The sequence below is a fragment of the Coregonus clupeaformis genome, chromosome 24 (assembly GCF_020615455.1).
Source record: "Coregonus clupeaformis isolate EN_2021a chromosome 24, ASM2061545v1, whole genome shotgun sequence".
NCBI lineage: Eukaryota > Metazoa > Chordata > Actinopteri > Salmoniformes > Salmonidae > Coregonus > Coregonus clupeaformis.
This window is the reverse complement of record NC_059215.1, coordinates 35,264,838-35,288,488: the sequence shown is the minus strand read 5'-3', so window position 1 is coordinate 35,288,488 and position 23,651 is coordinate 35,264,838. Positions and strand designations below refer to the sequence as shown.

Below are 23,651 nucleotides of genomic sequence, written 5' to 3'. Positions count from 1 at the left end.
TATTTCTCAATCATAACCCTAGCTACCTCATGGAATAAATTCTAGTTCCATCAAAAGTGGCCATGTGAGAGAGACCGTGTGTGAAAAGGCAGGATAAGAAGTGTCCCTGTCTTTCCTTATAAAGTGGTTTCTTTTAATGGGCCAACGCGTAATTGAAAATGACCGTTAATGAGTGTGTGAAAAGATCAATGCTTTTCTCCATACACACAATCTGCCATTGAAGCCCCGCCAGGAGTGCTGTGAAAAGATGGAGAGCCCCCTTCAGTGAACTCCTCGTCGCGCTAACTATCAGCCCTGCTTTGCCCAACAGGAATGCATTTTTTTCAGCCTGGGAGAGTCAAGGAATGGACAAAAGGATGGCGGGAAGTCATGGGAGGGATGGGAGAAAGGGGGACCTGTGAGAGGAATGTTAGTGTGCGTGTCTGTATGGCTCTGTGCATGCGTGCGGACTGGAAGCGATGCACTAAAAACACAACCCAGTTTGACAATTTGAAGTTGAATCTGAGTTTAAATAGATACAGTACAGATGCAATTTTCCTCTGGGTTCCTGCCTCCCGGACAGGTGTCATGTACGGTCTCCTCCTTCCTATTTCTCCTTATGTCAATCAACTATAATAACCTCATTCCTGTTAGGTGTTATGAATACCAAGGTAACCCTCTTCAAGTGCTAATGCAATATGTCCCATTGGGATAAGTAGGATTATGCAGTTTTTTCCACAAGCACATGGAGTAGCCAGCCAGGATCCCCCAGGCCGGGTTAAGAATTGTTTGCTGAACAAGCTCTATTTTAGTGGCCTCTGTCACATTCTAATGCCTTGATTCCATCCTTAATACACAGCGAAATGTAATACTTTGAGTTTACCTCCCAGATTGGAAAAATAAATGGTGGTATTGTGTTTACAATTTAAATGACTGAAAATGTATGAATTCAGTGTATTGTTAGTTTTTTAGGATATCGTCTAGGCCTATATGATCAGGACACATTTTTAAGTAAGAGAACATTAAACCTTTTTTGGATTAAAGTATTTTACTGCAAGATATCAATTGCCACAAGTATGTTTAAATTATGTGTTTTATTAAAACAGAAATGAAGTAAATTGCCCAACATCTTCAAAATATAAAATCAAACAAACTGTGTGATGGACTCATGTTTTTCAATTGTTACTATGCACCTGCAACAAAGATACACTACATGACCAAAAGTATGTGGACACCTGCTCATCGAACATTCCAAAATCATGGGCATTAAAATGGAGTTGGTCCCCCCTTTGCTGATATAACAGCCTCCACTCTTCTGGGAAGGCTTTCCACTAGATGTTGGAACATTGCTGCAGAGCATTAGTGAAGTCGGGCACTGATGTTGGGCGATTAGGCCTGCCTCGCAGTCGGCATTCCAATTCATCCCAAAGATGTTTGATGGGGTTGAGGTCAGGGCTCTGTGCAGGCCAATCAAGTTCTTCCACACCGATCTCGACAAACCATTTCTGTATGGACCTCGCTTTGTGCACGGGGGCATTGTCATGCTGAAACAGGAAAGGGCCTTCCCCAAACCGTTACCACAAAGTTGGAAGCACAGAATGCCATTGTATGCTGTAGTAGCATTAAGATTTCCCTTCACTGGAACTAAGGGGTCAGCCTGAACCATGAAAAACAGCCCCACTCCATTATTCCTCCTCCACCAAACTTTACAGTTGGCACTATGCATTGGGGCAGGTAGTGTTCTCCTGGCATCCACCAAACCCAGATATGTCCGTCAGACTGCCAGATAGTGAAGCGTGATTCATCACTCCAGAGAACGCATTTCCACTGCTCCAGAGTCCAATGCTTTATACCACTCCAGCCGACGCTTGGCATTGCGCATGGTGATCTTAGGCCACCCTATTTGCTCTTGCCCAGTCATGTGAAATCCATAGATTAGGGCCTAGTGAATTTATTTTAATTGACTGATTTCCTTATATGAACTGTAACTAAGTAAAATATTTGAAATTGTTGCATGTTGCGTTTATATTTTTGTTCAATATACAAATGAGAGCTTTAGTTTATTTGTCCCGATGCGATACCATGGACATATAACTACGTTGTATGATTTATGAATGGCAAGGATATGAGATCGACTTTATTCAGTCAGTTCCACACCTTTTATAAACTAGTCAAGCTTGCTGTTCGTCAATCAAAGCACAGTTAGCCTATGCTCCATTACTTTGTGGGTGCATGTGAAGACAATAAATGAATGTGTTAGAAAACAATAAGCTATCTGGATTTCGACTCATCATTACCACATTATATGGGATGTACAAATTGACTCACATAGACGATGAAGGAGCATAATGCTCCCTCCCTCCGTGTAAATAAATTTGACTGAAACCACAGTGTACACAACACACACTCCCAGGTACCGGGAGGCGGGACAGACAGCAGACTGTCAAACCAGCAGTTTCCCTGTCATCACTCACTTTGTGACTGACAGGTGTCTGTCCTATCAATAGATCGCTAGAAGATGCATATTGTTCATTCTAGCAGGAGAGTGCTCGTGGACTTTTTTCTGACTTGCGAATTGTAAAAAAGTTGCCTAGTTAATTTAAGTGGATAAAATACCCGGCTGAAAATGAATGTGTAACCGGCTGTATAGACGACAGACTGCGCTAGTGGAAAACACTGATCATGGCTCTCTTGCCGTGTGTATGCATGTGTGTGTGTGTATTGGAATGCGACACAGGCACTCCTCTCAAGATTCTGCACACTGGGCCTGAAGTCAACATGTTGTCTTGGTACAGCTTTTATTCCAATTGGAGGACGAGAGTGAAAACACTCAATTTCTTTCCATTACAATGGCAGTCAGCAATGACATTAAGATGGTGACATATAGGACTCCCCTAATGTATCTTTCCTTTACCACTTTCTCATCCCCTGCCTCCATGTCGGCCATCTTCTCCTTGGAGGCTTTGGCCCATATCTGTTCATTGTAGTAAAAACTGCTTTGTTTTTTTGGACCTGCATTGTGTGGTTGTCAGTGGACCTCTCTATTTACTCAAAGCCTTAGTCCAGTGGTTGATAGAACATTAATAGAACATTGTGGTATCAACAGCATGGGTCTGCTGGCTGACAGACTGCATTGTCCTGATACCCCATGTTTCCCCAGCTAAACCCATTCACTAAACCAAGTAATTTAGCTATTTCAAAGGCACACCATTAAAAATGTACTCTCACTGACGGGGAGATTGCATATTTTAAGCAGGGGGGAGAAGGGGCCTACTATGTTTTCGGCCCGAGAAGCAAAATGTAGAGCAATGTGAAAGCTCTCGTTCCTCTCCTCCGCTCCAGCGATCCCTCCATCTGTGGGTCAAAACTCCATTAATTGCTTTTTAATGTGACTTTCAAACATGGGAGAATGTAATTAATTTGGCAGCTGCTTTTTGTTGTTGTAGTGAATTGCTTTGTCCATGAGCCACAACACAGCTCCGCTTTCGGGGCCACAACCAGGGCTTGACATTAACTTTTTTAGCCACTTGTTCGGACAAGTAGGATATATTTTTTACTTGTCCAAAAGCTCAAGTCACTTGTACCCCTCCCCCCAAAAAAGGTCTGTAACACTATAAAAAAAATATATATATATAAAAAATGATGTTTTATTGTCACACACCGGATAGGTGCAGTGAAATGTGTTGTTTTACAGGGTCAAGGAACCATTTTACAAAATAAAATGCATTACTATCTTTTTTACCATAGAGAATCAGACAAAAATGCCTATTGGCTTCTTTGCATATTCAAGCCTGTCTCAAAATACAACACTGCGCCTTTAAGGCTCTCCTGGAGGATGGTTTGCAGTATTACAATTACAACCAAATACTTTTTATGTCTTTATAAAATAGTTCCCTCCAGGGCAAAAAAATTAAGGGCGTCCCATCATCCCATGGGGTGATAAAAAAAGATGTCTATGATTCAAAACAGACTCTGAGAATGTTCTTGGACGACAAATTCCAAATTCATACAACCAATGCACGTTTTATTTTTTAAAGCAATGAGGCTGATGCAACAGATCAGACCGTTTAGCTTAAAATGTTGATGAAGTTGTATTTCTTCATATTATAAGCTCAACGATGCGCACATGGCTGTAGGCTATGGGGAATGTTCCAAAATGCAATTAGCGGGAAAACACCTTTCTCAAAAGCGCACTGCACGCGTGAGCACTTTTATGTGACAGAGATGAAAATGTCCATTAGAAATTAAGAGGGGAGATCTAAAGATGCATCAACTAGCATGGGTTACTTACATGACTAGGATTATGCCTTTAGGCTGCTGGACAATAAAAAAAAGGTTTATTTGAAAGCTAATAGAACATGAGAAAAATGCTGGTTGCAATTGCATATTAAGTGTTTATAAAATAATTCCCTCAACATTTCTATGGTCGTATTTTGGCTAGGCTAGGCTACTTTGAAACAATGTAAGACATGCTTCATTAAATGACATTAAACGTCCAGGTTTCAAACAATTAAATGTATGGTTAAAGAGTTTCAAAATGCTGGCTGCCTACGCTCAGACTCAAGGTGGGCGATGTGCGGTGCGCAACAGGCACTGTCCTTCACTCGCCGGTCCTGTGACCATTATCTGAACTAACCGTGCCTCGAGTATGTCAACAGAATCAAGCCTTTAGACGTTAATGTTAATCATCCTTCCTTATATTTTTCAAACATGACTGCCATTTAGCCTATATTTATGTAATTAAAGTTTGGCTACATTTTCTGCCGCCTCCCTCATATCAGCATCGGTTTGGACATGAGGCTGTAGCCAATATGCATATCACCTACACTTTGACATGTAGGCTTCTTTATTTATGCACATGAAAAATAGATTTGAATATTATTCCAATGTTGGCCTCTCTGATCCTATTCTGATCGGAGTAATTGTTTGATATTGTGATTTATGTGTATTCTTCTTGTCCAGAATTGTTTACAACTTGTCCCGGACAAGAGGACAAGTATTAATGTTGAGCCCTGACAGCTGTCAGTCACAACAAGTGACGTTGTCTTGCTTTAATCATCAAATTGTTTGACCTTGATGGATATTTTTAGGCAATGTGCTTCCTATTTCTTTCATCTAACCTATAACCAGGAAGTTCCATTAAGGTCAAAGGTCTCTTCTTCAAGGGAGACCTGCATGGCCAAGAGAGTAGCTCCAGTTTAAAACAGACAATCATGAGTCATGTAATAGCCTATTTAATCTAGAATGTCCTCAAAACAACCCACTGCAGCCAGTAGTAGGCTAAGTGTTTTTTCAATACAGTCTGACCTTATAACGAATTCCAGCCATAACTTTGTTGTAGTTACTGTACAATGAAGGGTTTGTTTCTTTCTCTATCAGTCGGAGAGAATATTACCAAACAATAGATGGCCTGTATATTAATCATATAATAATTCCAGAAGTAACTAAGGATGGGGGTTGAAATAATTGTAATGAATTTTTGTCGGATATTCGAAATACATCTTTTTATGTTTTACTTAAGTTTTTAACCTGAGCACTGCTGCGCGAGGGAGAGAGGCTGGCACTCTATTGCTGCAGCTGCGGAGGGGCCGTGTGTGTGAGATGGTGTGTGTGAGATGGGAGTGAGCGAGGGAGAGAGAGAGAGACACAGTAGCCAAGGCAACTCAGCTACAGCCAAGACTAGCTAACTTCTAGAAGCCACAATATTATTTATCATCCCATACAACAGTGCCTTTCTTGACTGGAGTAGGAACTTTGAATTCCGTAATTGTATTCCTTCTTGCATTGCATTAGTGAACTCTCACTCCACTTGCTACACATTGAGCCTCTTTGCCGCTTTGATTGGCCAACATAAATAACAAGCTACAAAGGTGAAGGCTACCGGTCTTTTCATGGGGGGCACGTCATAAAAATGACATTGAAAAGTTTGTTTGATTAAATTAATAATTTGAAATGTCATGGTATATCCTTGTAACAATGTAGAAATGTCACATGGATGTTTTAATTTAACTTAGAAAAAGCCTTTTCGTTGTTAAAATAGGCCTATATATTTTTTCTGCGTAAAAATCAATACTCACACAAGTATTCGAATAGTAACTTCCATTCAGATATTCGAATATTCGAATAACCGTGCACATCCCTAGAAGAAACAACATAGTGACACATCGTCCAATTTGTTTACAAATGCCGTTTGAAATGTCCCCGATAACACATCTAGCAAGAATGTGTACAGTAATTATATGAAAGCGTTAATTGATTTCCGCTTAATCTTTTTCTTAAGTGTTTTCAAGCTATAAGAACTCAACAGAGCCACACTTTTCTTTCCTCTACTAGTCTAGAGCAGTGGTCGAGAGACTTTGAAGCCACCGGTCGGCCATATTGGCACTCCCCAATAGGAGTAGTCCTCCATAGGAATTAATGGAATTCTACAGTATTTCAATTAAATATGAGTTCCAGTGAAAACCTCCACCGCTCTCTGACGTGTACAGTGAGGGAAAAAAGTATTTGATCCCCTGCTGATTTTGTACGTTTGCCCACTGACAAAGACATGATCAGTCTATAATTTTAATGGTAGGTTTATTTGAACAGTGAGAGACAGAATCACGCATGTCAAAATTGTTAGAAATTGATTTGCATTTTAATGAGGGAAATAATGGATTAGCCTGGAAAGGGCTGTTTAACCACCCAGGGACTATGATGTCCGTGGAGGCTGTTCTGGGATCAGGTGTGTGTTTGAAATGGTAGGGGTTAGGTTACGGAAACATGATCCTAGGTCAGCATGTACGTGGAGAGGGCTGGGCTGGTGGAGATCCAATGGTTTCAATATGTCTCTTCTGTGGCTAGTCCAAGAAAAACTCATTTACAAAGGTCAGTGAGTTTACATGTGTTTGTTTGCGTGTGTGAGTGTGTATACGTTTGTGGGTGTTTGTATGTATCATTGTGAGCTCATATTTATGTGTGTGTATGTGTGGCTGTGTGCGTGTGTGTTGAGAAAGCAGATGCTTACACCACCACAGCATATGATTAGCATGGTGAGGAAGCATTGGGAGCAGCTTGTGGCTGGCTGTGGTTGAGTTGTGCCTCAGGACAAGTCGGTAGGGCACTGAGATGGACTGAAGTACCTGGCCAGTCCTGACTGTCACTGACTGATGTCAGCTTTCACTGTCACTCCATTTTGAAGAAGTCCATGTCCCTTCATAGGCTGTTATGACTGTTATGAACTGTTATGAGATGGCTGCGTTAGCGAAGCAGCACTTGGAACACATAGCACAAACTAAACTCGCTCATAGCAGAGCAGAGTGCTCTGTCCAGCTCGTTTGCCTTATTGGGTCAAAGTGTTTGGCTGTTTAGACTCCCACTCAATTATGGTGCCATCTTCCCCCTCTCTCTCTCTTCTCCTCCTCCTCCTCCTCCTCACTCTCAGCTCTCATTTGGACTGGGGTGCCAACTCAAACTTTTATGGTTGTTCTGGCCCGCTTGATTGGACCAGGCCCAAGACTCTAGCTATGTTAGGCGTTCTCCATTCTCTATTTTACACTCCTCCTACATCCTCTCTATCCTTAATGCTTCCCCCATCCTTCAACCTTCCCCCATATTCATCATCCTTCCACTCATGGTCCATCTTCCAACCTATTGGCAGGATTCACCTTTGGGCTGAGAGCTGTAGGAAAGTGCTTGTTTTTTGGCATGGTGAATGTTGGAGTGTGTATTGTGTATTGTGTGTTGTTTGTATTCCGACCTGCTTTCACACAGTCAGCAGTACACCTCACCTAACTCCAAGTCGTCTGTGGCTATTCCAAATGGCTCAAAGACACTTTGAAAAACTCCCATAAGCTTAACCCTATTCACAACTATGGACATTTGATCCATAGATTGATTGATTGATTCATATTTTCCAAAGAGGTGACAGAGTTTGTTTGAGATTCCACTTGATACCTCTTGTCCCAATAGTTTACTTTAAAATAATATCCTCTTGATAAGTCGAAGGAAAGGAGGAAAGGAGAGGAGGAAAGGAGAGGAGGAAAGGAAGCATTTGAGGTTTTTCAAACCTTTCCTCTGGGACCCCCAAACGTTTCACAATTTTGTTGTAGCTCTGAACTAGCTCACATGATTCAAGTAGTCAAGGGCTTGATGATTAGTTGACAAGTTGAATCAGGTGTATTAATTATAGAATAGTTCTAATACATGGAACGGCTGGGGGTCCCTGAGTAGAGGTTTGAAGCCCTAAGTCTTTCTCCAGTCTATATCCAAGCCTGGCTATTGAGCCTATGGAATCTGGGACAGAGATATTATGTGGGTCTACTGCCCTCTGATGGCTGCTAGCAGGACAGTTCTCCTTAATATCACAGCCAAACTGATCTGGGTTCAGCCTTTAGGAAGGGTTAACAGTTATTCAAGTAATAAATAATAAATAATAATATGCCATTTAGCAGACGCTTTTATCCAAAGCGACTTACAGTCATGCGTGCATAAATTTTTGTGTATGGGTGGTCCCGGGGATTGAACCCAATACCTTGGCGTTACAAGCGCCGTGCTCTACCAGCTGAGCTACAGAGGACCACAATGTGTTTTTGATCATCTGACACTGTCACACAGTAGCCAGTTCATGTTGAGTAAGGTAGATTGCTGACTGTTGTGACAGCCTTGACTGAATTGGTTCTGGGTGCCGAGATTAGGTAGATAGCCATGTACTGTGGGATTCATGTTAGGTAATTTAAACTGATGGTACTGTACATGCACCACAACCACTGTTTTGATTAGTAGTTAATTAAAAATGCTTGCCTGATTACCCACTTTGGGTAAATATGTTTGTTTTTATGTTCTATTAGTTGGCTTAGAACGAGGAATGTCGGCGAAAACGCTGGTTGAGGACTAGGTGTGTTGTGACTGGCTGCCTCTCAGGAGTGGGGAGAATAAAACTTTTTATTTTTATTTAACCTTTATTTAACCAGGTAAGCCAGTTGAGAACAAGTTCTCATTTACAACTGCGACCTGGCCAAGATAAAGAAGCATTGTCGTGACAAGGTGTGTGGGTGTGCGTGTGTGTTTGTGCGTGTCCAAGGCTTTTGGATGCCCTCACACCTGCCTAAGTCCTGCCCGCTCTTGTTTGTATAAATTCCTCCTACTCTGACTTTGTGTGTTGGTCTCCTAGCCACTTCCCTCTGCAGCCAGAAGCCAGCCGGTATGTGTTTGTGCATTCTCATACCCACCCATGGCCACACGTTCACCTGCCCGTGTGAATACTACTGTGAATATCTCGCACTTCTTTTTTCTCTCTTTCTCCATCTTGTTCTTTCTTTCTCACTCCTTCTCTCTGTTTGCTTGACAATTGGAGCCTCATTCCAAAGGCCTTTCTTTCGTCAGGCTTGTGACTCAAAAGTCCATGTTCATCATCACGTCAGAAGGAGTTTGAAGTGTGAAGATGTGGGGTTTCTTTTTCATTTGCTTGGTCACGTTTATGGTCTTTAGTGTGAAACATGACTTGTGCACTACATAGTATGAAGAGATGCATTGGCAGTGCATACTAAGTAGTCTGCTAGTGTGGAACATTGGTGTCCTTGTGACACACTTCAATTGGAGTGGCAGCTTGCCTGAGGTTCTTGTCAAGACATGCCCACCAGAGGGGGCTGATGCACTGGCAGTGAAATGGACATGATATTCTCCTCCTCCCCTCCTCCTCTTCTCTCAGAGCCTCCAGTATCAATCTCTCCAATCCCTTTAAGGTGTGACCTGGAAACCCAAACCAAAACTAAATCCTCACACTGTTTTCTCCTCTCCCGACCTCTGGGGCCCACTTACAATGCAAACCGCCTCTAGCACATCCAAAAAGAGTCCAGTTCTTTGACTCAATGTTTCAACATAGTGCTTTGGAAGAGCATCTTCTCCATTGGTGAGTGGTGATATGGGGGTTGTTGTTGCACAGGGAAGGACTATTGTGTAACCTAATAGGTCAGAGAGGAGCATATGGGTGGGAGCATATCTGGGTTAGGCTAATATAATCTCTATTCGCCCTGTTTCACCGATTGTATATTCAGGGAGGTTGTGGGGGGGGGGGGGGCACAGTAAGTGGGGGGCCCCATCTGGTGTGGTGTGTGTAGCCCCCCTCTTCTCCCTCCTCCACACCCCTGAAGAAAAAAAATATCTAGGTTTTTTCTTGGATTGGTGCAATGAATGTGTTGTTTAAGAGGCCACTCCACCCTCGACCCAGAAAATGTCAACCCACCATTCCCTCCACATACACACACCTCCCCTTAGCCCCATAGCCCCTTGGCCCTGTGCCACCCACCCCTAATTGCACACTTCCTCCCCATGACGTCTGCCTGAGTCCCCTGGGAGAATTGGGGTGAGGAGTCCATTAGCAGCTTTTGTCAGTGAGATGTCGAGGGGAGGGGGGGGGTACTGTAAGGGGTTTAGCATTAGCATTTAGCAGTGGCCTGAGCCACTTCCAGCACATACAAACCCCACCACGCCCCCAGACAGTGGCAAACGCCACCCCAGACCCTAACCCCCCTCAGGCTCCAAACCCACCCACCCTCCCTGCTCCTCATTGATTTACAGTGCATTCAGAAAGTATTCAGATCCCTTCACTTTTTCCACATTTTGTTACGTTACAGCCTTATTCTGAAAAAACTATGTATGCACTCACTAACTGTAAGTCGCTCTGGATAAGAGCGTCTGCTAAATGACGTAAAATGTAAAATAAATCTAAAATTGATTTTTTTTTTTATTAATCTCATCAATCTACACACAATACCCCATAATGACAAAGAGAAAACAGGTTTGTAGAAATGTTAGCAAATGTATTAAAAATAAAAACCAGAAATACCTTATTTACATAAGTATTCAGACCTTTTGCTATGAGACTCGAAATTGAGCTCAGGTGCATCCTGTTTCCATTGATCATCCTTGAGATGTTTCTACAACTTGATTGGAGTCCACCTGTGGTAAATTAAATTGATTGGACATGACTTGGAAAGGGACACACCTGTCTATATAAACCAAGCCATGACGTCAAAGGAAGACAGGATTGTGTCGAGGCACAGATCTGGGGAAGGGTACCAAAAACGTACTGCAGCGTTGAAGGTCCCCAAGAACACAGTAGCCTCCATCATTCTTAAATGGAAGACGTTTGGAACAATCAAGACTCTTCCTAGAGCTGGCCGTCCGGCCAAACTGAGCAATCGGGGGAGAAGGGCCTTGGTCAGGGAGGTGACCAATAAACCGATGGTCACTCTGACAGAGCTCCAGAGTTCCTCTGTGGAGATGGGGAGAACCTTCCAGAAGGACAACCATCTCTGCAGCACTCCACTAATCAGGCCTTTATGGTACAGTGGCCAGACGGAAGCCACTCCTCAGTAAAAGGGACATGACAGCCCGCTTGGAGTTTGCCAAAAGGCACCTAAAGGACTCTCAGACCATGAGAAACAAGATTCTCTGGTCTGATGAAACCAAGATTGAACTCTTTGGCCTGAATTCCAAGCATCACGTCTGTCGGAAACCTGGCACCATCCCTACGGTGAAGCATGGTGGTGGCAGCATCATGCCGTGGGGATGTTCTTCACAGGCAGGGACTGGGAGACTAGTCAGGATCGAGGGAAAGATGAACAGAGCAAAGTACAGAGAGATCCTTGATGAAAACCTGCTCCAGAGTGCTCAGGATCTTAGACTGGGGCGAAGATTCACCTTCCAACAGGACAACGACCCTAAGCACACAGCCAAGACAACGCAGGAGTGGCTTCGGGACAAGTCTCCGAATGTCCTTGAGTGGCCCAGCCAGAGCCCGGACTTGAACCCAATCGAACATCTCTGGAGAGACCTGAAAAGAGCTGTGCAGCAACGCTCCCCATCCAACCTGACAGAGCTTGAGAGGATCTGCAGAGAAGAATGGGAGAAACTCCCCAAATAAAGGTGTGCCAAGCTTGTAGCTTCATACCCAAGAAGACCCGAGGCTGTAATCACTGCCAAAGGTGCTTCACCAAAGTACTGAGGACAGGGTCTGAATACTTATGTAAATGTGATATTTCAGTGTTTTTTTGGGGGTGGGGTTTGCAAACATTTCTATAAACCTGTTTTTGCTTCGTCATTATGGGTTATTGTGTGTAGATTTAATGCCACTGTTCTAGTCTGTGTTTTTGGGCAATATGCTAATGAGGATGTAATATATCATATTGCCTTCCAAACATGAGATATTACCCCTATTTCAAAATGAAGCACCCGCCCCCAGCGGGACTTACTTTGTGTCAGCGGGACTTACTTTTTAAGAACCACATCGCATCCCACTCGATCTACGCCCGAAAGCGCTACGAGGCTTGTTTGTGACATTGCAAAGGAAAATATTTGGAACATATGGTCTTTATGACGGAAGCTTGAGCATGGACTACTTTAGGTTTAATGGAATTACAGCCCATAACTCGGGTGGGAGGCAGCCTCTGAAAAACCATTAGAACTGAGATCCTGTGGTGAGAAGACTAGAACGTGTTCGCAATATTCTATTCACATGTTCCATAATGTCATTGATAATTGATTAAAGATAAAATAAATTGGCGGCACTGAGTTTCATGCGAACACCGAAACCAAACAATTAAACTAGAAGCGGGAAAGAAGAATTGTGTTTTGTTTAAAAAAACGACTTTGCCTGCTTCACTAATGTCCTTGTGGCTCATTTGGAAATGGCTTGTGAAATCTTGAGTTTTACATTTTAATTTAAGTGTGTTCCTTCATTATCTTGCAAAATTAAGCCATAATCCATTGTAAGGCAAATTGGTTTGGGGATTTATTTAGCTACGTACCTTATTTATGAGGTGATTGTCCCCTGTGGCAATCCCATTCCTCATTTCAAAATAGATTATGGTGCTCTAATTGATAAGATAAACACACCATTATATTTGCATCCTTGCTAAACCTTGAAACCAAGTGTGCGTTTTTTTTTAACCCCCCCTTTCCATGTCGTCTTCAATCTAATCCATTTCCCTCTTCCTTAATGGCAGTGAATGTAACAAGGCAACATTGTTATCAGGCTCTTTCAATTACTATGTATACTCTAGGCTAAACGATTATGTGTACTCAAAGCAAAATAATTCTTGCTCGGTTTCTGTCTGAATATTAAAAAGACCCTATTAAAGTTACATTATTATGACTCATGGTCGTATAGAAAGGGGGAGCGAAGAAAATAGGATGGAAAAAAATCCATTAAGGGCATATGGGGTTTGGATGGAGGGAGGGGGGTGGGTGAGGGCGAAGGATGGAGGGATAGAAGGTGGCATCGGGAGGGGGTTGATGGGATGTAATTGGCACTTTTGGCTGTCTTGTCACATGCCTGTTTAATTGGCGTGCCGAGCGGGGACTCGGAGTGTGTGTGTGTGTGTATGTGTATGCATGTGTGTGTGTTTGGGTGGGGGGATTTGCCAAGCCAAGCTTGGGTTGGCTTTCTGGAGGACCCCAGAGTGTCAGCTCATCAGCATGAAGCATTAAACATTTACACTGACCTACAAAACACTGGCAGCCCCCTCACTGCAGCCCCTCACTCATCACTACAGCTCTCTGCCTGCCTACCTGACTTGCTTGAGGAGAAGTACCCCCCTTTCATATCCACCACCCACCCAAACACACCCGCCTCTTCACAATTATCAGCTACATTTCTCTTGTTTTCAGTGGGATAATGAAGATGGAACGAGCCAACGTCGGGGGAGGGAGGGGGGTGTCATTAGCTACAATAGACAACATGATGCAATTTGGACAAGTGACAAACCTGATGCTTGATGGTGCTATGGTGTGCCTTACCCACCTTGAATCCAACAATGAATTAATTAAAGCTCTTTTGTTACCTTTTCTGTGGCAACACTACTTGTTCAAGACTGATACTCACACATCATAGAGTCATTGTCTTAACATTACTAGTTGATGGCCTTCAAGTTGTTTATGTTTCGATTAATACTTGAACAAGGATACACACATACAAGCACCGTTTTATTCAGGGACTGTTGTAGATGTAGAAATGGCTACTGCTTCTATTTTCTTTTAAAATGCTTTATTTGTAAAAAATGTATAACAAAAGGTAGACAAGCAAGTGCATGAGTATCAATCTGATGGTACAATAATGCATATATTTTATGATGCAATTGTCCTTTGTTAGCCAATGAACTGCTGAGTGTGTGGCAAAGCAGTGGTGTGTCAGAGAGAGACAGAGACAGAGAAAGGGGAAAAGTCGAACGGGGGGATGGAAATGTATTTCCGAGTGAATTATTCGGGGGGCCCTCAGCCTCTGAGCGACAATAACCTTTTACCAAAGAGCCACCTTCTCCCCCTCTCTCTCTCTCGCTCTCCCAGGAAGACATCTTCATTTGTTCATTTCAACATGCCAATCCTATTCCCGGGCCACTCCGCTGTCGGCCGAGTGGACCAGCTGTACCTGTCTATTACAATCTAGCTGTCTGATCGATTGAATTGAGAATGATACGTTGAGAGAAAGGGGAAGGGGGACATACAGCTATAATAACTAGAGTGAAGTGATTCTTTTTTTAGCTGTACCTGTCTATTTAAATCTTGCCGTCTGATTGATAGAACGGAGGAGAGTGATAAATTAAGGGGGAGGGAAGGGGAAATGTAGAACTACAATGGCTAGAGTGAGGTGATAAATGTTTTTTTCTCTTATCTGTAGCTGTCTATTACACTCTAACTGTCTGACCTATAGAGGAGGACTAGAGAGTGAGGGGGTAAATGGTCATTGTTTTTTTCTAACTGTAGCCTACCTGAATATTAGAATCTAGCTGTCTGATCGATAAAATGGTGAAAGATACATAAATAGAAGGCATTAATGGTGGTTGTTCTTCTTTAGCTGTACCTGTCAGTTGCCATTAAAAATCGAGTTGTGTGATCGATCGATAGAATGTAGAATGATGCGTGAGGTGGAAGAACGACGTAGTGCTAGATTGACTAGAGAGTGAGGCAGGAAATAAATGGTAGCGGTTGTTTTTCTTCTACCATGGAATGGAGCCAAGAGCTAAAAGGATCGGGGTGCTTTTTTATTGACCAAGGTGGGCAGATGGTGGATTGACCGATGAGTCAACGTATTGACCCAGTGGTTTGTGTACATACAGGCTGTACAATGACAGACTACTGAAAGGGAGAATCAAGGTTAAGTTTTGTATTGCAAGGCTTTGAATCCTTAATCCTTCAGTAAATTGGGATTGTAAAAGTACATGCCTTAATTGTTGATATTGCATACATAGCGGATTTGGTACACACTCATAAGTATTCCTAGAAACTAAGATTGAAGCTCTCTACAATTTTTTCTCCCCTAACAATTCCATAGAACATGAGCTGAAGATCCAAATGCATAGCCAGTGTCATGTAATAAGCTAAACAGTTAGCATAATAGTAGTGTCATGTAAAAAGCTAATAAGTTAGCATAATAGCAATGTCATGTAATAAGCTAAACAGTTAGCATAATAGCAGTGTCATGTAAAAAGCTAATAAGTTAGCATAATAGCAATGTCATGTAATAAGCTAAACAGTTACATAATAGCAGTGTCATGTAATAAGCTAAACAGTTGGCATAATAGCAGTGTCATGTAATAAGCTAAACATTTAGCATAATAGCAGTGTCATGTAATAAGCTAAATAGTTAGCATAATAGCAGTGTCATGTAATAAGCTAAATAGTTAGCATAATAGCAGTGTCATGTAATAAGCTAAACATTTAGCATAATAGCAGTGTCATGTAATAAGCTAAATAGTTAGCATAATAGCAGTGTCATGTAATAAGCTAAATAGTTAGCATAATAGCAGTGTCATGTAATAAGCTAAATAGTTAGCATAATAGCAGTGTCATGTAATAGGCTAAATAGTTAGCATTACAGACTGTGATTCTTGGCACTAGCATAGCTAGCCTGTCTCACCTCTAAGAGCCAGTGAGAGCACTACTAGCTGCTTCGTCCCAGAGGACATGCAGGTTCTGGCTCTGGCTCCTGCCAGCCTTGGTCCAGATGGGTCCAGGAGCAAAAGGTCCTGGACCATGTCCAAGGTGTAACAGGAGGCCTGGCCAGCGGACGGAGGCCCACTACTCCAGCATTGAGAGCCCCCTCTGGGCCTGTCTCACAAGTTAACCCTGCCTGCCTGGCTGGCTGCTTGTCTGCCAGAGCCACAGAGCGATGGGGAGCTGACATGAACTCCCAGGCCTTCCAGCACTACACACATGCACAAGATTATGCACACAACACACTGAAGGAACAGACTTACAGGCTCATGCACGCACGCACACACACACACACACACACACACACATGCACATGTGCACACACACACTCCACGAAAAGACAACTGGGGCTGATAGTAGGGTTGGGCGGTATCCAGATTTTCATATCGTCATACTATCCTTCTCTCACCCCGGAATTTACGGTATTATCGGCTTAGTACACAACGGAGCGCCAAAAAACGCAACAAAAGCCCATTGGGCGCCTATTGCCAGAATGCTAACAAGGCTGCTAGCTAGATATGCTAACAAGCGCAAACGAAAATAAACAAATTACAGGCAATCCAGCTCATAAAGTTCTATATATATAGGTAGGAGCTACCGAATGTCATTTTTGGTGAGTTTGGACATTTACAAGCGAATGTGAACGAGAGACATTGTGCAAATGAACAAAGTTTTGACACATGATTGTCTGAAGGAAGAACAGTACTGGCTCTCCAGCAGCATGTCTACATGCTGTGTCTGTGTGGAGTCTGGCATCGCTAGGGCAACGGGCCTACCTGGTCTGCTCTGAGAAGTGGGGGGAGGAGCAGACGGGCCAAGAACAGAGAGGGGGAAAAACGCAAGGAAATCAAAATAGCAGTGGCAGCTGTACAAATAACTGATCCAAAGGGCTTTGACTTCTCAAACACAGCAGAAAGCTTACACAATATGATGCCCCGTCACCTTATTATTTCAGTAACTTGCTAGCAAGTTAAACTTAGGGGTCGAGTTACCGCATAATTTTGTGTTTTTCACACAGGAAAAAAAAGATACAACGCATAATAAATATCTTGCTACGTTTTGTAAACGCAGATTTTAAATGCTTCTTATTGTAATTTCTGCTCGGCATCATACAAATGTTGTGCTTCAGTTGCACTTCTAAACTGGGATGAGAATTCACCAACGGGCGTTCTATCAGCAGACAGACTCTTACTGATGCGGAGCTACTTTTCTCTGGTACTTTTCTCCATGTAGCCAGCCTACTTTTCTCCATTTAAAATGCAAGATTAACTTTAAGCAAAACATGATGGCCATGCATAGTTTTTGCAAAAAAGACCTTGCTTTTTCATTGTAAGCTCTTTTACTTGTGTGGCTGTCAGCCAAATAGCGTTGCACTTCTCTTGTCATCTGATGTAAATGAAGCTATTTTCTGCCGAATGTGTTGCACTAATGTATTTTCTGTGAAGGGAAACTATACATGCACGTCCCTTATCACTCTATTGAGGCCAAAAAACACTGTTGACTTTCAATATAAAACGCGACCCCTGTCAATACACAGCTGGACTCACCTGCTCCCACTTTCTCCAGTTGTGCTATTTACAAACAAACACCTGACTGGCTCAACTGTTCTGGGGAACAACGTAAGCTTCATAATGTAAAATAATATGACAGGTGAAATGAAGAACGCGATCTGCTTTATTTTCTAATGCATTGCACAAGTGGACTGCAGGTATTTACAAAAACATTTGCTACAAATATTCAAATGTATTGAAAAACTTCAAAGAAATTGTTTAAATGGTATTGACGGTATTGAAAAACCATCCCGTGGCTATTTCCAAATACCCCGGTATATGGTGTATACGGTATACCGCCCAAGCATAGCTGAAAGGATATACTGCTCAATTTCTCTCTCTATTTCACTCTCTGGCAGGCTGTCGTACCACTCACACCAGTGCATTATTCTCTCACTCTCTCTCTTCTCACCACCCTCCCCCTCGGAGTCCTTTGCTTGGCTTTCCTCAACCTCAGTGTCACGCTGCCTTTCTACCTCCCTTGTGTTTCCTTCTCTTTCTCTGTCTCCCTCCCTCATTCTCCTCTGTTTACCTTTTCATCTTAGTCCAGTGTCTCTCACTCTGTCCTCTGTCCCCTTCCTCCCTCCATCTCCACCTCTCTCTCCTCTCTGACAGAGGCTGCTAATGACCACACACACATACACACACACACACACACAAAATGGCCTTTCTGACCTCCCCCCACACTCTTTCTCTCCCATTCTCACTATATCTACTGCTGTGCTCTTTCAACTCCCCTCTAATTTGCCTCCTCCATCCCTCTCTCTCTCTCTCTCTCCCGTCTCTGGCTCCCCTTTTCCCCTGAGATCTGATTGCCTGCAGTTGGTCTGTGTGTGTGTCTCTCTGAACATGTGTGTGTCCGCACCCGTGTCTGTGTGTCTCTGTAAAACGTGTGTGCGCACGCTTGTGTGTGTGAGTATTTGTGTGTGTATATTGTACGTGCCCCCTCCCCCTCTCTCTCTGATGAAATAGAGAGCATTACTCAGAGATGAGGCCTGTGGGAGCAAGGAGGCAGGGAACTGTAAGCCACAGGTGTACAACCCCCAGCACCATCCACCCTGCCCCACCCCCCGAGGCCCCAGGTTGTCCACCGCTGGCGGGGCTTAATAACAGCAGTAGGTCCCCTAGCTGAGCCACCTCAGCCACCTCATTCATCACACACTAATGAGCCCTGATGAGCCTCTTCCCTTCAACTGGGTCTATTTTTACCACTTAAAGGGGGTGCCCCAGATCCTCAATCACACACTACATCACACACATCCAGACCTGCATTTTCCTGCAATGTGTATGTGCCTCAGCCTGCCACCATGAACAATAATGAACAAGTAATGGCAAACCCTGTTGAGAGGTTCCGAGTTGGTCTACTTATATGGATGGTGACAGAGATCACATGATGAGTGAGCTGTGACACTGAAGTGAGCTGAGCGGCCATGGAACTCATTTGTTGCCTTGGAGAGGCCAGTCACATGATCAGGGTGGGTTTTCCCAAAAGGGTTGGGAGATTGGAGAGGGGGGATTTCTGGGGTCAGATGACAAATTCTGGATTTGATTGTCACTAGTGAGATTTCGATGTGTAACTGGAGAGGTGTAAAGGGAGACGAAAGGGGGGATGGAGAGAGGGGGGGAGAAAAGTGAGGTAGGAGAAAAGCAAAGTAGGCTTTTGGAAAAGCTGAGATTTGGATGCATAAGGCATTATCCACGGCCTCTGTGCTACGGCAGTGATAAAATTGTCGCTATGTTATCATGCAGGAAATGTAGTGCACGGGAGAAAGAAATGAAAGGGAAGCGCCAAAGCCGACAGAATGCAAATGCCTGCAGGTGTTAGGATAGAGGGAGATGAACGACAGAGCAAATTAGCTGTTTTCCTTTCTGTTTGGCTCATAGAAATATGGTGACACTGGCTGGTAGAAATATGGTGACACTATCCCAAATTATCGAAATCACCGTGCAGTTGTGTGCCATGCCAAGCGGCCCACTTTGCATTGGCTATAAATAGGGCTGGGTATTGCCAGGGACCTCACAATACAATATTATCATAATACTTAGGTGACGAACGATATGTATTACGATTCTCACGATTCTATATGTATTACGATTCTCACGATTCTATATGTATTACGTTTCAATATTGCGATTCGATGTTCCAAACCTATTGCTCACTATGTCTGCTGCAGAGAGACAAGAGAGACCCATGAGAAAACGAGTTTTGATCAGTCATGGAAATAGAAGTTCTGAAAACGTATTGGCTCACCATTTAAAAAGAAGATGGAGAACAAATATATTGCGATATATTGTCAAAAAGAATATCCCGATACGTAACTGAATCTCACCAATTAGCATATTTCTCGCCACACCACGGTTTCTGCATACTGTGTTACCGTAGCAACAGTGCAATAATTCAACCCTGCTTCCACATCAGATCAGGGCACGTAAATGTAGTATGAGGTAGCGAGGCCTGTACAGTGAGGGAAAAAAGTATTTGATCCCCTGCTGATTTTGTACGTTTGCCCACTGACAAAGACATGATCAGTATATCATTTTAATGGTAGGTTTATTTGAACAGTGAGAGACAGAATAACAACAACAAAATCCAGAAAAAACGCATGTCAAAAATGTTAGAAATTGATTTGAATTTTAATGAGGGAAATAAGTATTTGACCCCTCTGCAAAACATGCCTTAGTACTTGGTGGCAAAACCCTTGTTGGCAATCACAGAGGTCAGACGTTTCTTGTAGTTGGCCACCAGGTTTGCACACATCTCAGGAGGGATTTTGTCCCACTCCTCTTTGCAGATCTTCTCCAAGTCTGACGTTTGGCAACTCGAACCTTCAGCTCCCTCCACAGATGTTCTATGGGATTAAGGTCTGGAGACTGGCTAGGCCACTCCAGGACCTTAATGTGCTTCTTCTTGAGCCACTCCTTTGTTGCCTTGGCCATGTGTTTTGGGTCATTGTCATACTGGAATACCCATCCACGACCCATTTTCAAAGCCCTGGCTGAGGGAAAGAGGTTTTCAACCAAGATTTGATGGTACATGGCCCTGTCCATCGTCCCTTTGATGCGGTGAAGTTGTCCTGTCCCCTTAGCAGAAAAACACCCCCAAAGCATAATGTTTCCACCTCCATGTTTGACGGTGGGGATGGTGTTCTTGGGGTCATAGGCAGCATTCCTCCTCCTCCAAACACGGCGAGTTGAGTTGATGCCAAAGAGCTCCATTTTGGTCTCATCTGACCACAACACTTTCACCCAGTTCTCCTCTGAATCATTCAGATGTTCATTGGCAAACTTCAGACGGCATGTACAGTGAGGGAAAAAAGTATTTAATCCCCTGCTGATTTTGTACGTTTGCCCACTGACAAAGAAATTATCAGTCTATAATTTTAATGGTAGGTTTATTTGAACAGTGAGAGACAGAATAACAACAAAGAAATCCAGGAAAACGCATGTCAAAAATGTTATAAATTTATTTGCATTTTAATGAGGGAAATAAGTATTTGACCCTCTCTCAATCAGTGCTCCTAATCTCAGCTTGTTACCTGTATAAAAGACACCTGTCCACAGAAGCAATCAATCAATCAGATTCCAAAGTCTCCACCATGGCCAAGACCAAAGAGTTTGCCAATGAACATCTGAATGATTCAGAGGAGAACTGGGTGAAAGTGTTGTGGTCAGATGAGACCAAAATCGAGCTCTTTGGCATCAACTCAACTCGTCGTGTTTGGAGGAGGAGGAATGCTGCCTATGACCCCAAGAACACCATCCCCACCGTCAAACATGGAGGTGGAAACATTATGCTTTGGGGGTGTTTTTCTGCTAAGGGGACAGGACAACTTCACAGCATCAAAGGGATACTGGACGGGGCTATGTACCGTCAAATCTTGGGTGAGAACCTCCTTCCCTCAGCCAGGGCATTGAAAATGGGTCGTGGATGGGTATTCCAGCATGACAATGACCCAAAACACACAGCCAAGGCAACAAAGGAGTGGCTCAAGAAGAAGCACATTAAGGTCCTGGAGTGGCCTAGCCAGTCTCCAGACCTTAATCCCATAGAAAATCTGTGGAGGGAGCTGAAGGTTCGAGTTGCCAAACGTCAGCCTCGAAACCTTAATGACTTGGAGAAGATCTGCAAAGACGAGTGGGACAAAATCTCTCCTGAGATGTGTGCAAACCTGGTGGCCAACTACAAGAAATGTCTGACCTCTGTGATTGCCAACAAGAGTTTTGCCACCAAGTACTAAGTCATGTTTTGCAGAGGGGTCAAATACTTATTTCCCTCATTAAAATGCAAATCAATTTATAACATTTTTGACATGCGGTTTTCCTGGATTTCTTTGTTGTTATTCTGTCTCTCACTGTTCAAATAAACCTACCATTAAAATTATAGACTGATAATTTCTTTGTCAGTGGGCAAACGTACAAAATCAGCAGGGGATTAAATACTTTTTTCGCTCACTGTACATGCCGTCTGAAGTTTGCCAATGAACATCTGAATGATTCAGAGGAGAACTGGGTGAAAGTGTTGTGGTCAGATGAGACCAAAATGGAGCTCTTTGGCATCAACTCAACTCGCCGTGTTTGGAGGAGGAGGAATGCTGCCTATGACCCCAAGAACACCATCCCCACCGTCAAACATGGAGGTGGAAACATTATGCTTTGGGGGTGTTTTTCTGCTAAGGGGACAGGACAACTTCACCGCATCAAAGGGACGATGGACAGGGCCATGTACCATCAAATCTTGGTTGAAAACCTCTTTCCCTCAGCCAGGGCTTTGAAAATGGGTCGTGGATGGGTATTCCAGTATGACAATGACCCAAAACACATGGCCAAGGCAACAAAGGAGTGGCTCAAGAAGAAGCACATTAAGGTCCTGGAGTGGCCTAGCCAGTCTCCAGACCTTAATCCCATAGAACATCTGTGGAGGGAGCTGAAGGTTCGAGTTGCCAAACGTCAGACTTGGAGAAGATCTGCAAAGAGGAGTGGGACAAAATCCCACCTGAGATGTGTGCAAACCTGGTGGCCAACTACAAGAAACGTCTGACCTCTGTGATTGCCAACAAGGGTTTTGCCACCAAGTACTAAGGCATGTTTTGCAGAGGGGTCAAATACTTATTTCCCTCATTAAAATTCAAATCAATTTCTAACATTTTTGACATGCGTTTTTTCTGGATTTTGTTGTTGTTATTCTGTCTCTCACTGTTCAAATAAACCTACCATTAAAATTATAGACTGATCATGTCTTTGTCAGTGGGCAAACGTACAAAATCAGCAGGGGATCAAATACTTTTTCCCTCACTGTAGGTTCTATCTGCTGTACTTCTACGATTAGACAATGATGGAGACTACCATACTAAAGTTGTTGGAATAGGAACTGCATTTAATTGATGTAGACTGTGTGCGTACATGCGTACGTGCGTGCGTGCATGTGCGTTGTGACAGGTGGTGTGTGACTCTGCCGTGTTATGTACTCTCTTTACATCATCCATACAGGCCTCAGTTTCACCTTTTATCTGCTTAATTATCAAACCACATGTTGCCTTGTGTCCCCTCTCTGGAGCCAGCTACAGTGGATTTTCAAGTGTGTTGTGAAATTTGCCTCATGCTAACGATCCTGTCCCCGCTCCATGTTGGTTTCACTCCCTGTTTCACTCCCGGCTTAAATACCGACTCCAGTCTGCCTCTGCCACTCGTCTGCAGGGCTCTGTCTAACTGCCCAACTACCTCAGTCGTCGTCATGGTTTTGGCCGTTGTTGTTGTTCCTCATCATTTGCCTCGTTTATCAGTTTGTTCCTGGTGAATAATGGATGAGGCCGCTAGCCGCCGCCATGCCAAGCTCATCATTGTTGCGTGTTAGCGTTTGTTTTCCTCTTCTTTTCCTCTCAAAGATAGACTAGTGAATGGCGGTGCAATAGCGCGTACTCACCGTTGATTGAGTAACGGCTGTTGTGGTGTGAGGTGATGAAGACGGAGAGTGAGAAGTGGTGGAGATAATGTAATGACGTACAGTACCTCTCCCTCTCCCATCTCTCTTCCCCTTACAACTCCCTCCACATGCGATATAGGTCTTGGTTAACACCCAGGGGGAATCTCCAACAATCTGAAAGGGCCGAAGTGCAGACACACACTCAACACTAATACTGTACGTGCTGTTTT

The 23,651-nt window shown here is 43.4% G+C and overlaps 1 protein-coding gene across 5 annotated transcripts in view; it reads left to right on the top strand.

Moving 5' to 3' along the window:
• Window positions 1-23,651, top strand: part of LOC121538244 (agrin-like) — a 298,699-nt gene that overhangs the window by 88,399 nt on the left and 186,649 nt on the right. The gene's annotated exons all lie outside the window — the stretch shown is intronic.